This window comes from Stegodyphus dumicola, chromosome 2 (assembly GCF_044657685.1).
Source record: "Stegodyphus dumicola isolate Sdum_Otavi_A_Nest chromosome 2, ASM4465768v1".
Taxonomy (NCBI): domain Eukaryota; kingdom Metazoa; phylum Arthropoda; class Arachnida; order Araneae; family Eresidae; genus Stegodyphus; species Stegodyphus dumicola.
The window spans coordinates 259223405-259231739 of record NC_140769.1 but is presented as its reverse complement, the minus strand read 5'-3'; positions in this window follow the sequence as shown (position 1 = coordinate 259231739).

Below are 8335 nucleotides of genomic sequence, written 5' to 3'. Positions count from 1 at the left end.
TATAATAATAAATGTTTAATATATTTAAATTAATTTAATCCTGTTTTTATATTGCAATAACAAAATATCCTTGATTCAAATTACTTATGTAAACTTGTCCATTGTGATATATAAATTATACTTTATAATTGAGATTTTCATCAAATTTCTATGCACCTCTTACAATTAGTTAATAATAAATAACTGGTATATCATGTTATATATGGTTAAACTTTGTAAAGAATTAAGAAATCATATTGCATGGTTTCAAATTTTAAATAAAATGTTTAAATCTCCTTTAATTAGCAAATTAAAATGGTTTGGATCAATTTATGTTACTTTTATTTTGGATAATTATCGTTTCTTTTATAATTTTCTGTTCAATAGCTCGTTCTAATAATTAAACATATTTTTGATTTGGATCCCATCAGTGGCCAAGCAGTAGAGTTACTGAATACTAGTAGTTTGACTTGAGTTGGATTCTAATCGAAAGGGTTGGCTACATGAGCATTTTTGTAAATTTTCCAATGTATAACTTGGATACCAGCCAGTTTCCTTTAGAAAGTCCTCCACGAAAGTACTCCTCCCTTTTGACAAATAGCACTCGCATGCTTTGCTGAAGAGTTTTCTGTTGAATAGCTAGCTTCATTTATAAAGCAAACTAAACTATGTTTGATTTAAGATTAATTTAAAAAATGAAAGGCAACTAAAAGCTAATTATCATTTATTTTAATTTTTCTCTTCAAGTTAAACAGCAAAATACAACTAATAAGTTAACATAGTATAGAAACTAATACATAATTATCATACTGGATATTTTCTGGGCACTTGATATAAGAAATACAAAAATAAACTGTTGATCGACTCCATAAAAATAAACAGATTTAAAGATTTTATTCCAGTTATTGCAAAATTAGTATATATATTGATTAAATCTGTGGAAATTAAAGATTAAAACTTTAATGTGCAACTGATTTAATAACAGAGTAGGTAATACTGTGATTTCTTGAATTTATGGCTTCCTGTGTTAGGCGAGGAAATGCTGACATCCTTAGCTATTTCTAATTCATTCTAAGGAAGCATTAGATCTCTGTACAGTTAATTTTCTTTTTCAAAAATATACATTTAAGATGGTAAATAATGATTTAATGTTTCTACTGGGTTACTAGAACTAGTATTTTAAGGTTATTTTAGTAATGAAGATCAACTCAAATATTACCAGTTTGTCCTGATATATTCTTTGTAGATGAATTCTGTTCCTTTCAAAATGTTTGTTGATCATTTACTTGTAAGATAGTTATAAAGTATTTTCTTCTGTCCTTCCGCATGTCTTCATGGTGTAATTGAAAACATCCTCGTTGCATATTCGAGAGGTCCAGAGTTCCTGTGAGAACATTGCACATTTTTCATACCTCCTGCTTCAAAATAATCTAATGATGCCACATAGTACTTAATTTTTCAAAAGCTAGTCAATAATTTTAATGTTTTTGCCATTTTGTAGGGAGAAACATTTATATTATAATGTGAAATATTTTTATAATCACGTTAAATTATTGAAAAATTATTAATTATATCTGTTATTTAATAGCTGATTTAATAACAGAATTATTAGTGCTGTGGTTTCGTTAATTTTGGTTCCATTTCCAGCTGAGGAGATGCCAATGTCCTTAATTATTTATAATTCATTCTAAAAAAGCATTAGATCTGTGTATAAAAAAATGTTCATTAAAATGCTAAATAATGATTTAATGTTTCCGAGTTACATTATAAAAATAAACCAATCTCTTTGTGATGATCTTGCATTTCATTGTTAGCTTAAAATGTATTATGACATGGATACGTATTAGTTTACTACTCATACATTTAAAAAATAAATACCTTAAAACTTCCAAAGACTTTGATATAATTTAAAGCTCAAGATAGTGCGGTATCTTGATATTGTGCTTACATCAAAGATAGTGTGGTATTTTGATATTGTGCTTACATCAAAATTTTAACTAAGCTTTACACATTTGAGCAATATAATCACAAATTAATTAACTGACCTAAATTTCTGTAACATAAGATTTAATGATTATGAAAAAGCGCAAGACGACTTAACTACCTAAAGATAAAAATTACCTTTATGGCTAGTATTCTATTTAGGATTCAGAAAAACCACAAAAGCACCTGTATGGCTAGTCCATTTCTAATGATTTCAATGTGCTTTAAACTGTGTGTGGATGGAGAACCCCAACATACTGTTTTTTTTTACCCAAAAGGCTTCTCCTTATCTAAGAAATTAAAATTTTTCTAAAAGACATATATTTCATACATAAAATACCAATAAATGAAACATTTAATTTTTTTTAATATTAGATTTACCTAAAATATTTTAATGAACACTATCATAGAAGTCATAGAATTTCTAAATATTAATTCTGATTATTGATTTAGTCCCACATGTAGCTGAGTAGTTAAGACTGCTGAATGCTGGAAGTTTGATCATAGGTGAAGGTCCTGCTGTATGGTTTTTCCTGTGTGTAACATAAAAGTGAGCCATTTTTCCTTAGGGAGGCAGATAGCTCTTGTGTTCTTCGCTGTCTTCAAATATCCTAACCTAAACTTTTATTCATTTTTTCCATTTAGTGAATATGGCAGAGATAGTTATAATTCTTATGTATTACAGAGCAAGGATAAATTGTTGGCAATGAAAATAAACTTTACAAATAAGTTTCATCTCCCCCCCATATGTGTGTATGTGTAAAATTTTGATTTTTCCATCTAAATTTATTATTGTGTTTAATTATTAAACTTGAAATGTCAGTTTAATGCCACATATGTAACTCAAGTGCATTTTTATCCAAATACAACTTTTTTTTTTTAACTGCAGTGTGTGTACAAAATTTATTTCATGTTACTTTGGATACACTAAAATTTTTAATTCGATACTACCATTTTACCTCTGCAAGATGATTGTTTTCAGAGATAATAAAATCTTGAGCTTATGAGAAAACAAAATCACTCACAGAAGTTTTAAATTTTTTTAGCTTAAGAAACAATGTAATAAAAAACATAAGCATTTCTTAATCTTTGTCTTTCTTGAACCTTCATTGGGTTACATTTTGTTATTCCATTGAAGTATTTATCATCCTTGCTGCATTACAATTGCCAGTTTTCAGAAATATTATAATTCAGTGTAGTGTAATATTTAATTATCACATTAAAACTTCAAAAATAATGAGCATCCTTTTTTTTATATCTATTTCATTTTGATAATAATTAAGAGATAGATGTCTTCAAAGGAATATAACTGCAATTTGTTTTAAAATTTATTAAGATCTATAAAGAAGGCAATACAAGAACATGTCATATATGTATAGGAATTTTGGTCCTTGTTTCAGTAGCAAGAAGTTTAAACAAGGAAGAGCACGTTCTGACTGACTTCCCAATGTAATCTATGTATCTTCAAGATTTTGCCATCAAGTAACTTCCTGAATTCTAAAAATTATGCCACCTGTACTTCACCAGGTGATTAGTCCTGTGTTTTAGACACCATACACTGACAATACTGAAAGAGAATTGTCATTTCATTTACCTCCAGACTTTATGAATGCTGTTTTCAACTTTGAATTAACAATTTATTTTATTAATTTGATCTGAAGTGTATGAAATCGGGAAAATTTATCTTATATTAAGATAAAAAACGAAAAACAATATTTTTATTTGCATGCATAAAAGACTGGGCAATTTGGAAACATACACTAAAGTTTTAGCATTTTCCTAAAATATGATTAAGTAAAAATAACCTTGACAATATCCTAATTTAATGAAAAATTTCACGAATTATGTCGCACTTTGATTACTATTAATTGTTTGGAATGATATTTTTGCATCCTTAATTAACAAACTTAATGACTAAGTAGCACAGGGAATTAAAAAATTACTGAATTTAATTCAATGAACTTTTCATTAAGTCTGTTATACACTCGTGGGAAAAAATTAAGAGAATTTGCAAATTATGTCTATTTTTAAGAAAAGTTTTGAATCTAAGGTACTAATTATGCCGCCAAAAAATTATGCAAACGTTCAGAGTCGAATACGTAATCGTACATGTGCGTATCTGCGGAGCTATGATCGTGAAAAGAATGTAAGCGCACGAAGGGTGGTTTTCAACAATTTATTACAATACTGCATATTAATCTGCATTGTGATTGCACCTGTATATATTTGTGTATATTTGATATCTCCTTTTTTTAATATCTAAATTGTATTATACTTCATTTGTATTCTTATTTCATTTCCCCTTTGCTGTGTATCTTAGAGACTTCGAGAATTTTTTTCATCTCTCAATTTCATGTGTTCTACAGCCACTAGTGGCACCACATTATCGTAATTCACCTATCTGCATGTTGGAAAATTTTTATCACCAGTTCGGACTAGCGTCCACTTCTGCGATGGAATCAAACAGTTAAATGCAGTGGTAGCCACAGTAATTTGCTATACAGTTTCGCCGATTACGGTGTATATGTATAAAGCCAATGGCCTAAAGAATTCTCCCAGATTCGCGTAAAAACCAGTTAGTTACATGCCTGTTTCAAAGCCACGCTCGGCGATTAACGGTAGATTGTCACCAGATTAATCAGAAGCGCAGGTAGTTAAAGACCTCAATGTGACACCCAGTGTTGTCAGCAATTTATGGAAACAGTTTCAGAACATTGAAAAGTTCGACCAAGATCCACAACCAAGTTCACAAGCCGACCAAGATCCACAACGACGATTGAAGATCACTATTTGCCTCTTTCAGCGCTGCGACACAGAACTGCTACAGATTCACAACTCTCACGTGAGCTGTATGCTGCCGCTGAAATCCGAAGTTTCACGGTTTACAGTTGTCTGAAGGCTTCATGAGATAGGGCTGTATGCCAAAAGACCTGCTATTTGCGTCCAGCTCACTTCAACACACAGACTTCAGTGCGTGCTTTTTACACGAGCCGAGATAAGCCTGTCCATTGATACTTATTGTGTCTGTAACTGGAAAGAGCCTGGAACACGATACCATCCCTCCCTTCATCATAGAAAAGGATCATTACGATAGTGGAGGTGTAATGGTTGGGTAGGTACAGGCTCGCGCCGACAATAGGTGCAGGGGCGCACGACGGCGAGTCAAAAAGGCGCCGGGCAATAACAAGCAGTCCGTCTCGGAGCCTGTCTCAACAAGAAAATTCTTTTCTTATTTGAACGCCCCTACCCAGAGGTCGACTCAGATAAAACCTGGGAAGCTACTGATTAAGATATCTGTACCTAGGCAGTCTCGGACATGGGTGTTTAAAATCAGTCTTCACAGGACTGGAATCATCGGTGGCGATAGCTGGTTTAGACTCGACAGGGACTATATGGTACTGTTTTGTCCATTCCTTTGGTTCTGTTGAAGCTATGTACGCAGATATTCATGGTTATCCGAGACGAAACACCCCCGTCGGTGGAGTTGGCGAATTCAGCGAGCCTTTAAACTGCGAAATTTTCAGTGGGCGCTAGGAGCTTCAAAACTGCATATTCATATCCTTCCTTGGTTTTCCCCTGGGGGCTCCTAAAGCCGAAGTCTGTATACCATGACGTAGTGTTAGCAGGTCAGATTGGTGGCCCATTCTCAGTGGCGTAGCTAGGATTCCAGCGCCCGAGGACAACTGAAGAATTTGCGCCCCTTTCTATGTGCCAAGAATGCAAAACATTCATTAAAAAATTTCGTAGCATTAATTTGGCGCCCCCTGGATGCTGCGCCCGGGGACAAATGTCCCCTTTTGCCCCACCTTAGTTACGCCACTGCCCATTCTGTCTGGAGAGTTCAAGTGACCTTCGTTCTGCTGTCCGAAATTGGGGCCCCTGTTGATGGCAGATGCCCAGGATGGGGCGTGGAATGTGAGTTGCTGACTATTCCTGTCGACTCAGTTTAGTGTTAGCTCGTCGGCTCGACCAATAGGTTAGCCGCCTTTTGGATCGCCTCTAGGGGTTGGTGAGTTTAACTGTGTTAAGGCAGCCTCAAGCTTGCCAGATTTGAGTTCCCCTTACTGTTTTATTTGACCGAAAGGTTATAACCAGGGCAGGAGATATCTCAAACATGAGAGATAAACAGTTTTCGAGTAATTATGCTGAAATCGCTGTTCCCAATTTCCCAATTAAAAAGTTAACGTATGATTAACATAATACGTAGCTGTACTTACCTTTTTTATGTAGGATAACAATAACAACAAGCAATCACCAAAAAGATAAATGTTGCACAAATTACTACGATTGCAACAGTAGACACAAAATAAGGAGTAAGCAATTTGTCGAACGCGTCCCTTACATACGCATCGGTATCACGTATTTTCGTTCACATATATCTACAAGATCTGCTCAGCTTATGTCAAAAACTGGAGGACAGCAGTTATTGCAAACGTTTGGAGGAAATGTACCATCACCGGTTGAAACTCCAAGCTATGTCGTTGCCAACAACATAGCGGTGTGCAGAAAAGAATTTTGGATATATCTCTGGATATCAGACCTGAAGTATTTTTTGTGCCCTGTTGTAATCACAGTTTGGACCTTGTCGCAAACAACGCTAACAACAATAATTTATAAATCATTCAATTGTTCTGAAATTTTAATCATTTTCTATTCTTTACCTAATCCTCCTAGCCACCAATTTTTGTCTCCATCGGATGACTCCTTCTAGGTGCGTCGATTTTTTTGTTGTGGTGTATTTGGTATTTAATGCGTGTGGTGTATTATTTCGCTTCGCTTGTAATGTTACTGTTTTATAACATACATGTTACTGTTTTATGTTACTGTTTTATAACATAATGTATAATTCTTCAATAAATATGTTTGAGTGTGGGTTTTAACAAAGCACAAAATGTTTGCACATTTAGACAAACTGAAACATAAAATGTAATTTTTTGTTGTTTCTCATATTATTGTGTTAGTAATACTTCATTTTAAGTGTTAACCATAAGCAGTTTCTCTTTTAATATCATCACTGAGTAAAGGCGCTCGCTAGACATTTGCACGACGGCGCCAGTTAGGCTCGACGCGGGTCTGGATAGGTATTATGCTGAACGGCCACACACACCCTGCATGTGTTTGACAAAGGCTTTCTGATTACTATGTGGTATGGAGAGGCAATCTTAGATCGTATGTTTTTCAGGAGTGCAGTTGGTCCGGGGTTCCTGTTAATAGATGACAAAGCTCGTCCACATTGGGCTCAGCTGGTCAATAATAACCTGGAAAGTGAGAATATTCGCCACCTGGATTGGCCAGCCAGATCTCATGACCTTAACCCTATATAGCATATCTGGAACGCTCTTAAGAGGGCAACTTTATCTCCCCATCCCCCCTCCAAGAACCATCCTGGAATTGAAAACTGTCTTGTTGCAGGAATGAGATCGACTGCCATAGGGGCTCTTCATCTGCGGCCTATGTAGTATGCCGTCACGCTACACGAATTGTCTGGCTGTGGAAAAGCCAATACCTCATATTAGATCTTATAGAGATGTGAATTTATTTTACCGATGTTTATTTACAGCTTTATTGATAATCATGAGACATAAAATGACTTGGAATGTCACATTCCTTTCTCTGTTATAAATGTATATTCATAGCGTAATTTTAACATATTTGGTATTCAGTAATTTTAAGTGATTTATAATAAATTTGACAGATGAACACCTGTGTAAATAGAAAGTTTAAGAAACATTAATCAAGTTCTCCTATATTTATGTCTTTATTCTAAACAACGCAACACCTAACTGAAATAATACTATATCGTTAGTTTCGCTTTCAGTTTCATTATAGTTCTCAAAAATTAAGTTATTTCAACTTTTTAAAAGTTAACAGTGCTCAGGCTCTTACCTGATTTTGAGGTGATCCTCTCTACTTCTCAAGGTTCCATATGATTTCGATCTTGTGCGAAAGTGATTTTCAGTACCGATATTAGTCTTAGAAATATTTCAGTTCTTTTCAGAGATGGACGCAACAAGAGAGTTTACTGCATTTTGTTTTATTCCGTCACAAATAAGATGAACGATTTCATCACGTTTGAATATTTGTGAATGATTTCATGTTATGACCTGTTAATTAAATAAAGGGAAACTTTTTTTTTTTTAATTATTTCTTGCGATATTTGAATATGATGCAAAGGTTATGCCATTTTTTTAATCAAATTTAACGACAATATCCAAATTTTTTTTTTAAAGCTAACTTTTAACAGTTTTAACTTTTAACTTTTAACTAAGAATTTCAAGAAACTATGCATTTTCGTCTCACAAATATAATAAATAATGTAACTGTTCAATAAAAGACTGACAATGCCAAGTTCGTAAGTACTTTTAACCAAGTT